This window comes from Rhinolophus sinicus, chromosome 11, assembly GCF_057876585.1.
Source record: "Rhinolophus sinicus isolate RSI-liver-muscle chromosome 11, RSI-T2T, whole genome shotgun sequence".
Taxonomy (NCBI): domain Eukaryota; kingdom Metazoa; phylum Chordata; class Mammalia; order Chiroptera; family Rhinolophidae; genus Rhinolophus; species Rhinolophus sinicus.
Window position 1 is genome coordinate 5,930,632 of NC_142511.1, and position 20,303 is coordinate 5,950,934.

Genomic DNA, 20,303 nt, shown 5'->3' on the forward strand with positions numbered 1-20,303 from the left:
TAGATTTTAAATCTCATCCTCTTCCTACCTCCTCTCCAAATTTTAGGTGGAACTCCCTCTGCTTACTCACTTCAGTAAATATTTATTCAAATGAGGCACTGTTCCAAATAAAATCCTCTTTCTGCCCTTAACTAAAGTTAGGCTCTGGGATATCCTGATTCATTCTTTTAGCCTTACGAAAGTATCTTAAGGAAAATGACATGCTTATCTCAAGAAGAATGCATTCCAGGGCTGCAGAAACAGGGCTCGGAAATGAAGGAACTTCAGGTTAGGACAAGTGACAGTGGTGAAGGCTTTTTGCTATTCTTGGATAAATGAGTCAGCATTGGTATGTTTTTGGTGTAAGCTATCAGAATTCACATCTCAGATGTGACATCTCAGGACCAAACGGTAAAGCGGTAAATTAGAACCAAACCCAAGCTTTTGTATTTATGGCCTGTTACTGCTTCAGACCGTTGAAATGAGGTATTTCTTTTTTTTAATTAAGTCCAGCTAGCAAATCTATGTTGAACATTTACTGTCAGCCTATTTCTGTGCTAAAAGCTTTGAGGGGTGTGAAAGGAATCACAGCCATCAAGGAATTTGCCACCCAACTAGATCAAAACCGTACACACAGGGGAACAGACGCCCAAATGAGTACTAGAGAACTGAACCTTACAGTACAGAAAGATAAAGATAAGCTAAAACAGTTGGGAAGACAGGTTGGAAATGGATTGTTTGAGAGGAGAAAGGGAGTTCTTTTTTGAGAGAGTGCTAAAACTTGAGGCATAAATATTCGGAGGTATAAACATCTGTAAAGGTTAGAAATTTTAAAAAAATCAGCATGAATTATGACAAAACATCAGACTTTTGTATAGTCTAATAGTTTTCATTAAGGAACTGTAAAATCAGGAACTTCAGAAAAACTAGCAAAAAATGTACTGATTTTGTGACAAATAGATTTGACTTTGGTTTGAAGATACATAGATAAACAGATGATTGATAGGTAAAAGATAGATAGATAGATAGATAGATAGATAGATAGATAGATAGATAGATAATTGATAATAGAAAATATCCAGACAGATATGATACATAAATAAGATTTTAAACTTGGAATTGTATAAAGGCAGTAACAGTATTCGTTAAGGTTTATAAATACCTACTCTATAAAAAGTATTGTATACAGTTCATTATATGTAAATAGATACATATGTACATCTATGTATATATACATGTTTATACACATATTTACATATTATGTGTACAATAATCTAACAGATATACAGAGATTTCTCATATCAATCTCCAAATCATTCTCTCCAAGGAACTAATAGCAACCCTAATTAGGGGTCTAGGAAATAGTTTGAATCCAAACTCTGTTTATCTTCCATGATGTGGGGACCCTATTCTGTGCCCCAGTTTGTCTTGTTCTGTGTGTTTTGCATGTCCACTTTTTTGGAGCCCTTACCAGATTCCTTGTTGTTTTCCTGGCTCGCATACGATAAAGGTAACAAGTCTGGTGGCCAGTGTCCATGGGAGCCTTCCTGTCCTCTCCACCTGCCTCACCACTAATCTTTGAGAAAGGCCGTGTGGGGTGGTTGTGTGTGTGTCCTTTCTAGCCAAACCAGCATGCGTCAGTGTCCTGGCCGTGGGAGGAGCATCTTAAACCCTGTTTGATGAGAATAATTGCTTCCTGCTTGGAATCTGAACTGAAAGTAGATTTTCTGTTGTGCAATATGGCCTGACATTTCCTATTTAAAACCACCAAGCATCACCCTAGAGCCATAATGAATGGGCACTGCTGTTAGATCATGTCTTGCCCAACATCACATAGATCGCCAGGCCACTATGTGTTTCACCTGTCCACCTACTTGAAATAAGAAGATCTTAATATTCCTGTGACTAAGCATCCCCTGTATCTCTTGGATTTCCTCAGGCAGCCCTAGCAGAAGGGCATCTGGGGGAGGTATTTCCCCTTTGCTCTTCTGCTTGGTCTCCTCATTTGACAAGCTCCTCTACACCAGCTCTACCAGTGAACAGTCAGCACATTCACCGCCCTCAACACCCAACTGTGACAGTGTTCCTATAGGAATCGATGGGACACTTCCTCTTCTGGTTTTCCATTTTTAGCACTGGCCTCTCGCCATTCGATTTAGATATTCTGGCTCATGGCTAGATTTATTGGTTTGGGCACTGGGAACCTAAATGGGTAAAAACCAGTTTTTGCTATTCTATATAAAATGATTCTACAATACAGCAAAAGACGTGCTATTCCCTTCAAACATTATTGAATGCTCTCTATGTACCAAGCACAATATTAGGAACTTGAATGCAGCTAGACAAGGGTCAGTCCCTATCTTCAGATTTGTTATTGCTTTTTGTTTGGTTTGGTTTGGATATTACAAGCAGCTTGGGAAAGACACAAATATAGAAGGCAATACAGGGAGAAATGTGGTAATAGGATGAGAACCAAATACCTGACCTCCCTCAAAGTAAGGGGAAGTTTTACAAAGGCTGAGATATAGGTCTGAGGAGAGGTTATCCAGATGAAAACACCTCCTAATATCCCATTATCCAAAGCTAGTAAATTACTATTCAGGAAATTCATCACTATACAATATGCATGTGTTTTATATCGATAATTTGCTGCACAGAATAATAAATAAATATCTATTATATATACTACTTAGAGTATAATGTATAACATATATTAAATGTGTGTGCATGCACGTGTGTGTGTGTGTGTGTGTGTGTGTGTGTGTGTGTGTGTGTGGTGTGGTCTTTCAGTGTTTCAGGCACTTTATTTGGCAATGGAGGAATCACGAGAAACAAGGCAGGGTCTCTGATCTTAAGGAAGCCACGTCCAGAAATTGCTGGTTCTTTTACATTGGATCCTTCCAAATGCATCGAAAATATGTTTCAATTTCAGATAAGTTTCACTGATCTTTTTTATATGATTTTATGTAACTTCCCCAGAGTTACCAGTTAATTCAATTCAGGAGAGAATTGACAAAGCATCTAGAGTTGCCCAGGGTAAGGTACTGGTCTATCCAGTTTGACGACTCTAATGGTGAATACAGTAGGACGTTCCACTATAAAGAGGAAATCTCTGGCTGGCATGCCAATGGAAAAAACACTGAATCATAGACAATACTGTGGGATGCTGTATTATGATTAATGAAATGGTGCCAATTAAAGGTAGCAGGCAGTTTCCATTTGCTAAATGAAGAAATAATATGTATGACTTAACTGTGAATGTTTTGCTAAGATAAGCCCTAAATATTTCAAGGTTTTAATTGTCCAACCAGCCTAAAGGGAATCTCTTTGGCTGAAAGTGAGGGTGTTCGCCTCTTCACACGTACACAGCCTCTCACATCCTCTCCTGGTCCTTCATCCCACGAATTTCTAGATCTTGTCACTAATTGCAGCACCACTGATTGCGACACCACTGAGTACTAATTTCAAACGTAAATTATTTAAAAAAAAGAGAGAAAATTATAGAGTATAAGCAAGGAAACAACACGTATTAAAAGCCTGCTCTCAGGACACAGAGAGAAACTACTGAAGACTCTTGATGAACTACTACTATTCATCTCAGTAATTAAATACTTACTTAGAAAGTACTGCAGTGCTTAGTTCTAATCCATGATGGTGACATAGGAGGCTCCTGAACTCACCTCTTCCCATGGACATATTAAATGTACAGCTACACACTAAGCAATGACTTCTAAGAGAAATCCAGAAACTAGCTGAGCAATTTCTACACACTGGGTGAAGAAGAGAAACCCACAGTGAATCTGGTAGGAAAGGAACAAAGGAATTACAAAGCTACCAGAAAAAAATTAACAAAATGGCAATAGTAAGTCCATACTTAAACAGTTACTTTAAATGTAAATGAACTAAATTCTCCAATCAAAACAGTAGACTGACTGAATAGATTAAAAAATAAAACCCATCTATATGCTGCCTACAAGAGACTCACTTCAGCTATAAGGACACCCAGAGACTGTGTGAAGGGATAGAAAAAAGATGTTTCATGCAGATGAAAGCCAAAATGAAGCAGCCCAGCTATATTTATATCAGACAAAATAGGCTTTAAGCCAAAGACTACAATAAGGTCAAAGGGGGTCTCTATATGCAGACAATGTGATATTATACATAGAAAACCCTAAAGACTCCATCAAAAAACTATTAGAATATATGAATTCAGTAGAGTTGCAGGATACAAAATAAATATACAAAAACCAGTTGTGTTTCTATATACCAAGAATATACCATCAGAAAGAAAAATTAAGAAAGCAATGGCATTTATAATTGTATAAAGAAGAATAAAATATTTAGGAATAAATTTAACCAAAGCAATGAAAAATCTGTACATTGCAAAGTATAAGACATTGATGAAGTAAATTGAAGACACAGAAATATGGAAAAATATTCCATGCTCATGGATTGGAAGTATTGATATTGTTAAAATGTCCATACTACCCAAAGTAATCTATGGATTTAATAACCTCTATTAAAATCCAATAGCATTTTTCATAGAAATTTAAAAAGTCCTAAAATTTGTGTAGAACCACGACAGACCCCAAATAGCCAATGCAATCTTAGGGGGAAAAAAAAAAAAAGCAAAGTTTCAGGAACCACACTTTCTGATTTTAAACTATATTACAAAGCTATAGTAATCAAAATAGTATGGTGTGGGCATAAAAACAGACAACACATAGATCAATGGAACAGAACAGTAAGCCCAGAAAAAAACTTGCACATATATGGTCAACTAATATACAACAAAGGAATCAAGGATGTGTAGTGGGGAAAGGATAGTCTCTTCAATAAGTGGTGTTGGGAAAACTGGACAGCCATATGCAAAATAATGAAACTGGACCCCTATCTTACACCACACACAAAACTTGACTGAAAATGGATTAAAGCCTTGAATGTACGACCTGAAACCATAAAACTCCTAGAAAACAGTAATTCCTAGAAGAAAACTATAGAGACAGCTCTCTAAAAGAAAACAGTAAGCTACTTGGCAGTGATTTTTTTGGATCTGACACCAAAAGGAAATGTAACAATTGTAAAAATAAACAAGCAAGACTACACAAGGCTGAAATCAATAAATCAATATGTCGGCCACTCTGGCCTCTTATCTGAAGGCTCTGGGGGGAAATCTGCTTCTAGTCTCATTCAGGTAGTTGGCAGAATTCAATTCCCCTCCATCTTCAAGCCAGCAATGGTGGTTCAAACCTTTCTCATGTTTCAAATCTCTCTGACTTCCCCTTTTGTGGCATCTCTCCAACTCCAAACATGGAAAGCTTTTGAGGACCTTTGTAACTGCATTGGGTCCACTTGGATAATCCGGGATAATCTCCCTATTTTAGGGTGCATAACCATAATTACCTCTGCAAAGCCCCTTCAGCCATATAAGATAACATATTCATAGGTTCTGGAGATTAGTGTGCAGACATCTTTGGGTAATCCTTCTGCTTACCACAGTACACCAGCTGGCCCTTTGTTGCCTTCTGACATCAGGGAGTCCTTTGGAAAGCACGGCCGCAGCCTCACTCCACTCCATTGGGTTATTTCCAGGGATTCCCCCGTGCAGATTCATCTTTCACAACAACCTTTTGGGGTAGGTAGCCACTCCCTGCCTATGACTCCCCCTATGACATGGTTAGATTCATACAAAATCAATGTCATATGTGCCCCTCTCTGCAGAGATGGGAGGCAGGAGTGGGACGTGAAAGGGAGCCATGACCTCTCACAAACTAGGTAACTCTGGAAGAAAGCTTGTTCTCACAGATGCTCTTCTAACATTTTCCCTTGCTGCAAATGACCCCTTGCCCCACCTCTAGCCATTTTCTCTCTACAGGAAAAGGGAGATTGTAGCACAATTTGGTGAGATGCCCTCTTTGTGAAATCTGCAACAGGGAGTCTTTAAACGTAGACGTTTAACCTTAGAACATAGTATCCATTTGTGTATTCTTGATTGTGAGCTGTCTCTGTAGTAGCCACTGCATTAGTCTTCAAGGGTTAAGGCAAGGGTTGAAGTCCTCAGGTGCTGAAGTGTAAGAAGATGGATCCTTTTTTTATATACATACAAATTTAAAATCATGCTTTTCATACCGTTACATAACTTGCTTTTTACACTTATAATAGCATACCTGGCATTCTCTCTAAATAATCCGCAAAATAATAGTTAATGAATGCATGGTATTCATACGGAATAGACATAGCTTATTGTTGGAAATTAAAAATATACATTTTTTTAAAAAATATGTAGGAATATACAGAGTACTATATAATAAAGTGCTTTTACATGGATGTTTCTTCCTCTCTCTGGTGCTAAACAATATGAAAACTGTCAACAGAAAGTGTCCAGGTAGGCTCTGGGCACTATAAAAGTTATCAGGGATTGCAGCCTGTGTCCTCAAGCTCATTACCCAGCTCAAAACTGGACATCATGGTTATTCGAGTGTCAGATGAGGGTTTGTTTAGAATAGCGGTCTGAGCTCTAACTGGAGTCCCTTCTGACACACTACAAGTCGCTTGAGCTAAGGGACAGGCTGCCTAAGCTCTGTTGCTGGGGGGGTCTGGCCATTAAAAGTTACAGTTCTTTGTAGTTGAGAAGGGTGCTCAGTTGGCTGCTGCTTCTGGTTTTCTGCTCCGAGGAACCTCTTCCCCCAAAATAGGCTGATAGAGGTCCTGGCTTACTGCAGGAATCTGCTTTCTAGAAGTACCAGTATCAGAGAGGTCAGAGTTAACAAAAAGCACTCTTGGTCTTGTGCTGACCAACTCTTAGTATTCTCTAAAATTCAACCAGGCACTACTTCCTAGAGAAACCATCTCCTGACCTTTTCGTCTTACTTAAGTCTCTTCCGTTTGCTCCCAAACCTGTCTTCTATGTATCCGTATTCTAGCACTTAGCATCCCACAGTATAATCATCTGCTTACGTGTACATCTGCTCCATTGGGGTGTAGGCCTTTAGAGGTGACGTTTGTATCTCTGTGCACCGGAACTCTACCTAAAGCCTGATTCACTGATGATGCTCAGTGAATATTGGATGGCTAAGTGGATGGACGGACGGACGGACGGATGGATGGTGGGTGGATGGATGGATGGATAAGTGAATGGATGAATAGCTTTACTGACATCAGAGCATCACAGTGTCGCACCCAGACCAGGTTCAGCTCCTAAAGCTTGAGTTTCTAAGTATTATGTTTATCCCGTTCTACTCCCACTAATCAGAATCTGCTAGCACCAGAGCCAATCTCTACTGAGCTTTTTGCTTCACATATTACTCTGTGGTTGTTTTTACTCCTTGAGCGTCATAACACTGATGACAACATTTTTTATTGTACAGCTAAGCTCTGCTGGCCTGATGGCTGGCTGTAATGCTCCAGCCTCTCTCTCTTGTGACATTCTGACAGCACAGGGCTTTGAGGCTTATTGTCTTGCCTAAAGCCTAGCGTATAACCAGCATGACTCAAATTATTCTTGTCCGAACTGGAGGCCCAGTAGCACCCTGCCCGTGATGTGTGATTACAAGCATCTTACTAGATACCTGGTAGGCACGGAGTGAATACTCTGTAAGTCTTTCTCCTGATGTGTATCAAACTATGCTGTAATGTAAACCCTGCCACAAAACCACATCCTTAATAAAGAAGTAAATATAGTGAGTAGGCTCTTACCAAGAGGGATGACAGCGATCAATTTATCTAAACTGAACTAAGCAGCTGGCATGCTTCCCAGGCAACTCTTGAGTTTGTTGTCAGCTTGTAATTGCATTATTGCTCACTCTTTCCTTTCACTTACCTTGATGTATTGTAACCTGTGTCCCTAAGGACATTTATGTCTCTGTATTAAGCTGCAAGCTTCTGAGGAGCTGGAACTGTGTTTGTCTCTATACCCACATAGTGTGGGTGTTCAGTAAATGTGTATGGGAAGAGAGAGTGAATGAGTAAGTGAAAAAATATACTCATCCTCTTTGAGTCAAATATTACATAGAATTTGAGTTCTCCCTCCAAGTAGGAATAGGCTTGCCCTTTCAGACATTCTATCCTATCTTCCTTAATGACCAAAAACGTACATTGAGGGGGCTGCAGGCTAGGGTTATAAGGTAAGTGCATTCTCAGGCCATAGATTAGACCAAATTAACGGGCTCCTATGGTAGTCCCTAATGTCCAAACAGTTTGATCTCCCTAGAACCACTTCTTTGCTTGTTGCTTCTAATTCCGAATGGTAAGGTATACAGAGATGAATTAATACGTTTGAATTTAGATAAGAAATATGAAGATATAATACTGTCAAAGTAGAAATTTCTAATGCTCCAAGAGGTAGGACGGGATGCAAAAGGAAGTTCAGAAAATGAAGGTAGTTAAATGGAATTCATTTACTGAAGAAAAGGGGAATTCTGGCCTTCGTTCCCTGGCCACAAAAGCATCACTTGAAACAACAGCAGTAAGCAAACGATGAACATGATCAGAAGACAAAGATTTTCAGAAATGGAGGAAATCAACTAGAAGACGACATTTTGCTGGAATTGTTTTGGTGAGCAGTTTTCTGTTCAGCTCTGCAAATAGGATTTCATAAAACACTTGGGTGAGCTATCATTCAAGTTTCACTTTTTTGAAACCCATAGTGATTATTCTAAGAAGCTTTTCTGTTCAAGTGGACTCTCTCCATTGCCACGTACAATACTGCTTCCACCCCCGTCTTTGTACAGTTCCAAATCCAACTGTCTTGTCTCGGTCAGCAGTTCTCTTCCACCAGCAATATTTCTGACAAACTGATCAAAGCACTCTTAAAATCTCTTAGAAGTGCCTTCTCAGTGCCTAGAAGAGCAGTCTGAGCTCCTGCTTGAAGAGCTTCCGCAAACCAACCATTTTCACATCCTCCTCCTGCCGCCACTGGTCTCCAGGTCTCCTACAGGTCACTGAGCAGGTGTGTTTCCTTCACACGTCAGGCACACGCATGCCACATCTGAAGGCCTTGTCTCCCTGGAAGCCTTCTTCCTTCTCCATCTAGAAAGCACTACTTCCTCCTTGAAGCGCAGATGACAGTTTTTCCTCACCCTTGAATCCTTTTCTGATGTTCCCAGGATAATGGAGGCACCTTCTATTCTGTACTCCTACAACTCTCTGCTCCTCTTTCTATTCCAGCATGTCAAAGATGCGTGGCAGTTGTCTGTGTATATGTCTGTCTCTCCCGTGACGCTGTGAGCACCTAGAGAGCAAGACTCTGTGTTAATGAACTTTATGTTCCCAGAGCTCATTAGAGCGCCTCACACACACTAGGTGCTTAGAAGCTCTTAGTTGATTGGCTGGAAGAGCTGGGAGAAGGAGAAGACCGCTGTGCAGCAATAAAGGGCTGTGTCCCTATCACAGGCCAGCTGCCTTTCTTAATGTCTGCACTTTGTGTTTCACACCAGCAATGCTTCTCCACCTGTGAAACAGGGCACTGAATAGTGACCCTCTGAAGGAGAGGAACTGGATTCCAGTCGTGTATGTACCACCATCGCCTGGAACCCAGACAAGTTTAGCACGTGACAGGCACTCAGTTGGTGTGGAAGAAAGGAAGGAAGAAGAGGGAGGGAAGGAGGCAGGGAGGGAGGGACGAAATGTGTGGAGTACGTGTGTGTCTCTAGAATCTATGCCCTACCAGGCCAAACTGACCCAGATGCCTAACTATCATGGAATTAAGGTTTACCTCAAGGGAGAGTCCACACATTGTCCTTGTAGACAGTGCCAACCCTCTCTAAGATGTGGCCCCAGGAACATCTCCCTGCTGGTTAAGCCACATCCTTCCTGCTATGCATGTAACGTCTTTTCTAACTTCTCATTCTTTAGGGGCGATGCTAGTTACTTTTCTGATATGCTCTCCCCCCAGTTCCAGGTACTGGGCTAGGTTATTTATCCAGGTTAGCTCAAACCCTCACAACAATTCTGCGAGTGACTCTTAAGTTTCTTCTTCAGATGAGCAAACTGACTGGTCCAGGCCTCCCCAGTCAGCAAGTGGTGGAGTCAAAATTCAACCTGTCTGACCCCAGGACTATATCTGTCTTTCATAACAAGCTGCTTACACACTTGCCTGTGCCTCCTTCATTGTTGATTGGCTTACATTTAGTTAGTTAGTTAGTTAGTTAGTTAGTTAGTTAGTTAGTTAGTTAGTTAGTTAACACATGCTTATAAGGAAATTACTGCATGCTAGGCACTATTCTGAGTGCTTTGCAAGTATTGAATCGTTGAATCCTCATAACACTCTTATGATTGTTAGGTATCATTGCTGTTTACCTCTTACAGATGAAGAAACTGAGGCATAAAGAACTTAAGTTCTCATTTAATAGATGAAAACACTGACACACAGAGAATTAGTTTCCCCAAATTCAGACTGTTAGCGGCGAAACAGAATCCAGAAGCCAATAGTCTTGATTCAGAGTCTGTGCTTTGAGTCTCTGCACTGAACTACCTCTACATTTGGTTTCAAAAGGAATCCACTGGTGAACTAAATTATACTTGCTAATCAAGAGATCGATAATAAAATAGAGATTATAACTTAATGTTCATTCTCCTGCTTACTTTGAGTCTCTTACATCTTTTAAATATCTGTTTCATGGCCAGAGACAATCTTGATTTTCCCAATAGCCAGTTTGAAAGGGATTTTTATAGTTATAGCATCAATTAGATGAAAGACAGTAGAAGAAGCCACACGAATTACTGTCTTATTCTAGAAGAGAAATTCATAAAGACATACCCAGGTTTTTAAGTGACAACACAGGGAAGCCAAGTGAATTTAGTTCTCTCTTTCAAGCTGTAGCAGTGGCTTCTTGGAGCACAGCAGGATGTGGGAGAGGTTTCTAAAACCATGTTCTGCTACACATAGGTGCAAAGAAAGTTCAATTTTCAAATTAAGCAGGAGACTATAAACAACTCTTTGGCTTCACACCAGCTCTCTTCCTCCTGAATGAAGGGCCTCACAGCTCTAGCTGCAAAGATGTATTTTCCAGAACAAAGATATTCTTTCCAGTCAGCACTCCATCATGAAGAGATTTAAACTCAACAAAGTATTTAAGAATAAAGCTCAAGATGGTTGCTAGATGGGAGGAAGTTCGGGGGAGGGGGTGAGAAAGGTGAAGGGATTGGGAAGCACAAACTGGTCGTCACAAAATAGTCATGGGGATGTGAAAATGCACTATGGGAAATACAGTCAAAAATGTTGTAAAACTGTGTGTGGTGTCAGATGGGTGCTGGGCTTGTGGGTAGGATCTCTTCATAAGTTGTATGGATGCCTGGCCACTGCACTGTGTACCTGAAACTAACATAAAATAGTAGTGAATGTTCTATAGATATGTATTTATTTACGGGATGTGAAGTCCAACATTGGGAATGTCATCAATGGTATTGGAACAGCTCTGCACGGTGTCAGATGTGTAGCAGACTTGTTGGGGTGATCACTTTGTGAGGGGTGTAACTATCGAATCATTATGTTGTTTTGTACACCTGAAATTAATTAAACATTTTTTTAAATACTAAAACTCAAGGCGGTCCACCTTAAAGTAAACTAATGTATCTTGAGCTCCTAAGCGGCTGCAACACAGACTTTCATTGAATTCTCACAAGTAACTTGACGAAAGAGGGATACATGTATCCATTTTGCGCAAAGGGAAACTAAGCCACGCAGAGGTCAAGTGGCTTCGTGCAAGTAGCCAGAGGCAGAACTGAGATTTGAACTGAATGTGGATAAAGGCGTACCGGTGTCCAGTACAGGAGCCATTCAGACACCAAGCAGAAAGGAGAAGCATTATCAATAAAGAACTGACTAATTTCTGGTACTTGAGCTATATACTGGGTTCTGAATTCTCCGACAGCTATTTGCAAAAGGGAAGCAACTATAAAAAGTGATACAGTTTTCATTTTCTGTGTTTTTTTGGTTTTTTGTTTGTTTATTTTAAGGCCACCAAGTCATCTGCAGAAAAAAGAAAAGTATGTCCCAGAATTACATATCTCTGTGAGTGACATGTAGATACTATCTGATAATATTAATGTCTTCTTCTACAGTTTTATGTAAGACTTTAAAAGGCTGTCCAAATGACCCTGTATAAGGGTAGAAGAACAATGTAGAAAATGTCAGATGAAAGCCATTCTACAGCAGCTGAAAATAGTGGGAACCATAAAAGGTAATTCATGGTAGAAAAACTAAAGGCCCTCTAATACAAGACAGAAAATTAGAAGACGTCCCCTGTGCTGACAAATTGTAGACAGATATCACCCAGTGGTGAGTGAGAAATGTAAAAGGTCAAGGAATCGGATTTTCTTCATTTTCTTGCATCTGAAGAGCAATAAGTAAACAAATCTGTTGTAATGTCGTCTAGTGATCATTTCTAACTTTTATCCAAGACTGGGTTTCTCAGCATAGCTTGAAAGGAAATGGACTATATCCTTTTGAAGCTGGTATTCGAGCTAATTCCTGATTGTGCTGCAGCTACCACCCTCTAGAGAACCCAACAAGCTGGAATCTATTTCCTCTCGTAGAGAAGAGTAAGAATGGCTGCCAAAGCCACAGACTTTCTGTGTCTTTCTGGATCAAATTGAGCTCAAATGGAAAAAAAAAAAAAAAAAAGAAGAAGAAGCAGCAGCAGACAATTTCCAAGCATTCATAAGCCTGAGCAGATAAATTTCATACTAAATAAAGGAAGTGAAAGCTTTTTTTATTCCTGTTTTTAACTACAAGACGCATTTTCCCAACTTATTTTTCCTTTCTGAGTGGTTGGTGGGATACACAATTTCTAGAACTGTGACAAAACTTTTGGAAATCAGCTGATTCTGAAGGCAACTTAGTCCAAGCTGAAATTGCTCTGTGGTCTGCAAAATGAAGCATTCATGAATCCTTAGTACCAGCTCTAGCAAATGACGTGACGCCAGCCACTCTGCAATATGCAACCTACGAGATCTATGCCTTTCAATACACATCAGTGCCCCGTGTCCTACATTTATTAAATAATAAATTATTCAAGTGTTTCATTGCCTTAGGGAATAAGAGGTTCATCCAGAGACCCCAGTAGGCAGTAAAAGAGAAAGGAGAAAAGTCACTCTTTTCGAAAGCATATAGAATTTCCCATGTAATGAAATGGCATACCAATAAATTAATTGCTGCCATATTTATCTGTACAAAGGACTCCGCCTCAGATTTTCCAGTTTTTGTTAAGAGAGTGACCTGTTTTTCTTCCCAAAGGAAAATGATGTCTGTGGTCTGTGCTGTCAGAGGAGCATGGACTTGTAATATTTGGGGAGAGAGGAAGCGATGCGTGCTGTCAATTGGGACGTGTTTATTGAGCACAAATGTCAGCATGGGCACAAGAAGCTTATAATGAAACTGGGAAAAGATAAGTCACAGGAGCACCATTTCCAGAACATGTCTCTGAGCTGTCACATGACTGACTACTCTGTGTCTCTTTAAACACTTTGCCTTGGGTTCTCTGTCCTACTTTTCAGCTGTTTCTTCCTCTTTAGTCTTTATGGTGGGCTCCTGTTTCCTTGGCCATCCCTAAAATATTGGCATTTTGAAGATTTGGCACTTGGTCCATGGTCCTTTTCTCATGTGGCCCCTCTATGTAAGTAATGTTAGCCACTCCGGGGGCATCAATTACCACCTATTTGATAGCAACTCCCAACTCTATATCACAAGACAGATATCACTGGGGCTCCAGGTCCACCTATCCGACGTCCCACTGGGCATCTCCGTTTGGAAGTCATATTATTCAACATGTCCAAAATTAAATGCATTCAATGCCCGTTCAACTACTTGCTCCCTTTTGGATTCCCCGTCCTAGTGAACCTATCACTCCACCCCAATCCATCCAGTAGGTGATTCTTTATGCCTCTTTCTTCCTCACTGCCTCCCCGCTCCATAGACATCTTGAGTAACTCTTGACTCTGTCTCACTTTCCTCTGGCCCCAAAACAACTACTCCAATATCTACAGCGGTAACTTTTACTCTGCTTTCCTACAATTCATTCTCCACACCACAGCCCCCATGGTCTTTCAGAAAGAAAGAGAGAAAGATAAAAAGAAATGGATGGTGGGGGAAGAAGAAAGGAAGGAAGAAAGAAAGGAGGGAAGTAAGGAAAGGGAAAAGAGGAAGAGAAAGGAGAGAGAAAGAGGGAGGAAAGGAGGAAAGATTGATTGCAGAAGTCTTCACATAAAACTCTTTATGAATTTTCACTATCTTCAGATAAATTCTGGTGCCTTAGTCTGGCTGCCAGGACTGCTCATGTTTCCTCATCTTTTGCCACCGTTTTTATCAATCTTTAATCTCTTACAACACAAAACTATCTTTGGGGTCCTCAATGGGTACCCTTTCCCTGGGCTTGGATTAGGCTGTTTGGCGTGGGACAGTTTCACCATTCCCTGGGTGCCCGTCACCTGGCTCACTCTTCCTTATCCTCAAGATTTCAGCGTGAAGTTATCACCTCTGCTGGCCTACCCTTCACCATCCCTGCAGTCTAGGTCAGATGTCATCCCGCGTGCTCCTCTTCCTCTGGGACAGTGGAGAGAGAAGCCGCCACCTACTTAAAACAAGAATTGACTGCATCAACCTTCATACAGTCAGGGAGTGGTACAATTTATAAAAGGTAAGGTAGCTCTTTGTCAAAGTCAACGTTTTGAAGTCTCTTGACTGTGAAGTCTGCTGTCTGTACACCCATCTACTGCCCCAAATCACTAAATCTGTTTGAAGAGAGAGGCAACACAGACAGCCAAATCGGACTTCACAGGAAACCCAGCTGGACTTTCGGGCCTAGAGACTGCCATGCTACAGAAAAAATATTTAGAAAGAGCACAAGACCAGAGCATATGGCCGCAAGCTCTCCCGGGCCGGCAGCACTAGCTGATGGACTCTGAAGGTGTACCATCTAGCATTTGGTTAAGTCAATGCTTGTATTCAACTGTTCTGCAGACTCTTTCTCCCATTAACTCTCAAACCTTTAGTAAAACTCTGCTGCAGATGTATTGTATAAATAGCATTGGGCAGGTGGGGTGGGCAGGGGGATTGCAAGGAACCGATGAAACCATCCCGTATTTCATGCCCAAATTGATATGGGCAGAGAGAAAAGACAGCCCTGTTCAGAACTGGGTTTAGAGTAGGGAAGTCACCGCAGTACTGACTGACCAAGAGAATATGGTAGACTGGCCCACTCCCCTTACCCCCAAAGACTTTTTAATGGTGGAAAACGAATTAGACTTCCTACGATTTCTGGGATGGAGATTGAACCAGTCATCCCATTTAATAATGAAGTAAAAAGTGGCAGGAGAAAGCTGGAGCATGCGGAGTATTTGGATTGCATTCGTACTTACGTCACATACTACCGTTGTCTGTCTGTAGGCAAGAATAGGGAGTGATTAATTCTCTGGTCATGTGGGCTCCAAAGTCACATGCTTGTATTCAGTGCTCAGCTCTGCCACTTCCTGACTGAGTGGTGCTGGGCAAGTTATTTAACCTCTGCGATCTTAACTTCATTGTTATCTAAGCTGCGGATAAAAACAAAACCTACCTGGGCTCATAGGGTTATTGTGAGGTCTGTGTTTTGTATGCATTGCTTTAGCCAGTGCCTGGCCAATTCAGGGTTGACGTCTGCCAGGTGCCCTGTCATATCCATACATTTGAAAACATATGTGTTTCTTTGGTATGTGTGAGTACGTATTTTAAATTTACTTGCATAAATCTGCACGTAAATTAACCTCTTTTCTACACTCAAAAGCACCTCCCAGGATGGACAGATTTGTAAGACTCTGACAGAATGTCACATTTCCAATTAGGGGACCACAAAGAGGTTTTCTGCCAAGAGGTTCAAAGGGCATGAGCATTGCATGCACTGCCCTAGGCTGGAGAGAGAGCAGAAGGTGTGGGGGTTACTTAACCAAGGGGCCGGAAGTTCTAAAACATAGGGGTGAATAGCTACTGAGACATAATATGTTCTACTGGAAGTATTAAAAGTTGCGCTCAAGTTCTCTGACATTCAGTGCTTGTAAGGGGAACTAAACAGTACACGGGGCCGGGGTAGCTGAGAAAACAGATGTCATTTGCCTCCAGGCCCTGCACTGAGACCCAGCAAGCCTCAGGTCAGGGCCTGACCACATCTACTGTGAGTGGCAGGTGCCCTCTGATTATTTACATCACGCCTAGAGTTTGTGGGCTCAGAACCCAGAATGACTCCACTTGCACAGAATCGACCTGGTGTGGAAGTCAGCCCAGACACATTGCTTCTTCCTTTAAATAAAGACCTGGAGTCGCCCACGCCCCTCCCACCCCAACACACACACACACACACACACACACACACACACACACACACACACACTCACTCGCTCACTCACTCACTCACTACTTCCTGTGTTTGTTTCTCCAAAAGAGATTCCTCTCTGAAGGCCCATTCATCCCTGAAGTAGAGCTTGGCCAAGCGCACCTGCTTCTTTGGAATGTTCACAGCAGCTCATAAAGATGTTGCCGGAGGTGTTTCTTTCTAGCCCACAAGTCAGACCACTCATACAGACTGCGCGTAGAGCATCGCCCTACCTGTTCCCTACCTTCCTTTCCTGCCAGCGCTTTCCATACAAAATGAATTTGCGGTTTCAAGCCAAGGGTATAGCTTCCATTCAAGCAGATGGTGGCAGATTGTCACAAGGCCAGTTTAGAAGCCCTGTTGTCGAGGACTGAGTTATCATCACCTCCAAATGAAGCTCTGCCAATTTCACTAATCCCTCTTATGAGAATTATCAGCCCCTCATATAGGAGTCATAAAGTACTGCCTTCGGCTTCATGACTTAGCATTTGAGAATGTAAATCAATTAACGGTATTATGGGGCTCTAGCTCTTCAGAAAAATAACCAACTACCCCTCCCCCTACCACCACCACCACCAAGAAATCTGTTGATGGGAATCTCAAAAAAGGGATAGAGATAGATGCATTCAAATAGAAATGTGGAGTCTTATGTATTTCAAACATGCTGGTGTAATTGGGCATCTCTGAAAAAGAACTATGACTGACAAGTAGACTAGGCAAGAATATTACTCCAGGGAGGTGTTGTGCCTAAAAGAGACAGCCATGTAGAAGCAGGTTTCCTGCACAGAGGGCAAGCATAAAAAAGGCATGTGTTATTTGAAAGTGGAGGGGCTGAAAGAAGAGGCTGCTGGTGGACCCAAGAGGAGCATCAGGGAAGGAGAGGAAACAGATTTCTTAGGATAGGGAGAAACTGGCTGTGCCGTGTGACTTTGTGCTTGTGACCTAACATCTTTGGGTATAACCTGGATTTTTTTGTGTGCAACATTTTGCAGAGACTATGTTTCTTGGAATATGATGAAAGGGAAAGAACGAAGAATGAAGAAGTCGTGACTTAAAAACAAAACAAAACAAAAAACAACTGCTCCCTTTGTAGTAAGCCCTCAGGTGGTATCTGTGGAAGTGATCCAAAGCTGAGACAAGAAAGGGGGCCAACTGAAAGAAATTTCAGTCCTTCTAGAGTAAGGAGAGTGTGTGGGGAGAGGTCCTGTTGTACCCTGGCCTGGGAGAAGGAACAAAAATGCTATAGGACAAGACGACAGGACAAGGAAGGGCAACCTTGACTCCATCTTTTTTCCCAAGGCACAGGTTCTTCTCTGAAGGGCATGAGGAAGAGGCAAGAGGTGAAATGTTTCTATTAACAAAGGAATGGTTTTATTCAGACCCAGAATTGCTTCCTTAGTGAAGGTGCATCCTCTGGACCATTCGGTTCCACACACACACACTGATTGTCCCCCTTTTAAATGGTAGGTGCTGGACATACAACTGAACACATCAGCGGACCCATCTTTTGGACATACAACTGAACACATCAGCGGACCCATCTTTTTTAAGTCACAGTTTCTCAGGGACTCTTTGCTTGAAGAAAGCTGGTGAGTAAAGCTTTCTGGTATTGTCTTTCTAGAAGTTCTTCATGATATAGTGATGTAATACTTTTCTGGGGTGCTCTTTCTCAAGGAAACTGATTTGCCTGCTGGGATCACCACTTTCTAACCCCAGTGGAATTAGTTAACTACTCACATCGTTTCTCAGTTGAAGATATTTTCCTTTTTTTTTCGGCTGTGCTACAGGTTGGTGCAATGCTGTTAGCCCGAAAACCTAGTGGTACAAAAGCAAGTTCTAAATCAACTCAAAGGGGTTATGGCCTGACCTTGTGAAAAATGGTTCTTTCTCTACCCTGTGACCTTCTAAATGCTTTCTTTTTATTATCATTATTATTGTTATCTTTCTTTTTCTTGAGTAGAAAGCTGATACCTTACTCTGTAGGTGTGGCTTTATCTCACCAAGTGACTAACTGCTTGAAACAAACTTAAATTCACAATTGCTAAGAAAGCAATTTGAAGGATTGCCAGAGAGGCCCCTGGTGTAAAAGTGAGTCTGTCGAAAGTTTGCTTTCCCTGCTTCATTCTCAGTGCTTCCTTCCTTAGACTCTTGGGAGCTCTGAACTCAGCCAAAGGAGCAGCTATCACTTCATTTTAAGATTGCTAGCTTCTCTAGGGCACTCTAGGGGTCCCCTCCTTTGTCCAAGGTAGGCGCACCAATGTCCAGGAAGAACCAGTCACTCCAGTCTACTGGAATATACCAGTTGCTCATAGTCTTACTATACGATTTGTCATGCTGAATTGGAATCGTTCGTGCACATAGATCTCTCCTACTAAAGTGTGAACATTTCCAGAGAAAGAGACATGTCTTATTTCCTTTTGAGAAATTCCCCTCTTCTCTCTCATCGAACGGAAGAGAAGTTTGGTTCACTTTGCATAATAAAGACACGAGTGAGTAATAATGTTGTACTTAAATAACAGCATTTTATGACTTGATTTACAATAATACTATGCATTTGAATGCTTTGAGCTGGCAGAGTGTAGGTAGATACATTATTTTATTTGGTTCACAAAATATTGTAAGGTAAGGCAGATATTATTAACAACCCATTTTTACAGATGCCAACATTCATAGTAAGCGTAAGAGAATCGTCCATTTGACACGAGACTAGTAAGAGATTGGATGGGGACATGAACCTAGATATTCTGATTACAAAAACAATATTCATGTTGTCACACTGGGCACTCTGTGTGATAAAACAAAAGATTTGAAGGAGGGGATTTTACTCGGAGACTCATTCTAGAATAGATAAGCCTGATTTCAACCTGGGCTCACAAAAGCTGGTCTTAGCACTTCCCAGGAAGATCAGGCAGCTCCTTTTTAAATTTTTCTTTTCAAAGCAGTTTAGAGTTTTGAAGTTAGGAATTTTTGAGCAGCTATATCTAAGGCAACGAAAAGAAGGTCTGTGAAAAAGAGGACATGGAAAGAGAAATACAATCCAACTTGCCCTTGGAAGACTTTGGATGAGGGCGTTATTTGGCATCGATCAAAGGCAATGAGACACTTAGGCAGGAAAAAGAAATAAAAGTCATCCAAATTAGAAAGGAAGAAGTAAAATTATCTCTGTTCACAGATGAGATGATCTTGTAAAGGTCTCACACACACACACTAGCGATACTCAATGAATTCAGGAAAGCTCCAGATACAAAATCAGCACACAAAAATAAGTTGCTCCTCTGTATACTAACAATAAACAATCCATAAAGGAATTTTTTAAAAAAAGCTTCCATTTACAAAAGCATGATAACGAATAAATTATTAACAAATGAACTTAACTAAGGAGGCAAAAGATTTGTTCAGTAAAAACTATAAAATGTTACTGAAAGAAGTTAAAGAATACATAAATGAATGGAAAGCCATTCCAGTGTAGATTGGAAGATTTAATTTTGCTAAGTAGCCTATCACAATCCCAATGGCTGTTTTTGCAGAGATTGAAAACCCCATCTTAAAATTCATATGGAATTTCAAGGGATCCAGAATAGACAAAGCAATCTGGAAATGAAGAACAAAGCTGAAGAACTCACTTCCTGATTTCAAAACTTATTATAAAACTCTAGTCATCGAAATCCTATGGTGCTGGCATAAGGACAGAAATACTGTATAGGTAAATGGAACAGAAGAGAGTCTGAAAATAAACTCTTGCATATATAGTGTTTTGATTCTCAACAAGGATCCCAAGACCATTCAATGGGGAAAGGTCAGTCTTTTCAATGAATTGTACTGAGAAAACTGGATCTCCAATGCAAAACATTGAAGTTGGACCCTTAGCTTATACCACATGCGAAAGTTAACTCAAATGGATCTAATACCTAAACATAAGAAATAAAAATCTTAGAAGAAGATCTCGGGGGAAATCTTCATGACACTCCATTGGGCAATGATTTC

The 20,303-nt window shown here is 40.9% G+C and overlaps 1 long non-coding RNA gene across 1 annotated transcript in view; it reads left to right on the plus strand.

Annotated features, from left to right (window-relative positions):
- LOC141569361 (uncharacterized) overlaps positions 1-17,905 on the plus strand; it is a 258,046-nt gene extending 240,141 nt beyond the window's left edge. Inside the window, exon 4 of the long non-coding RNA XR_012492902.2 lies at positions 17,787-17,905. This is a non-coding gene — a long non-coding RNA (uncharacterized LOC141569361). The remainder of the gene's footprint in view (positions 1-17,786) is intronic.
- The last annotated feature ends 2,398 nt before the right edge of the window (positions 17,906-20,303 follow it).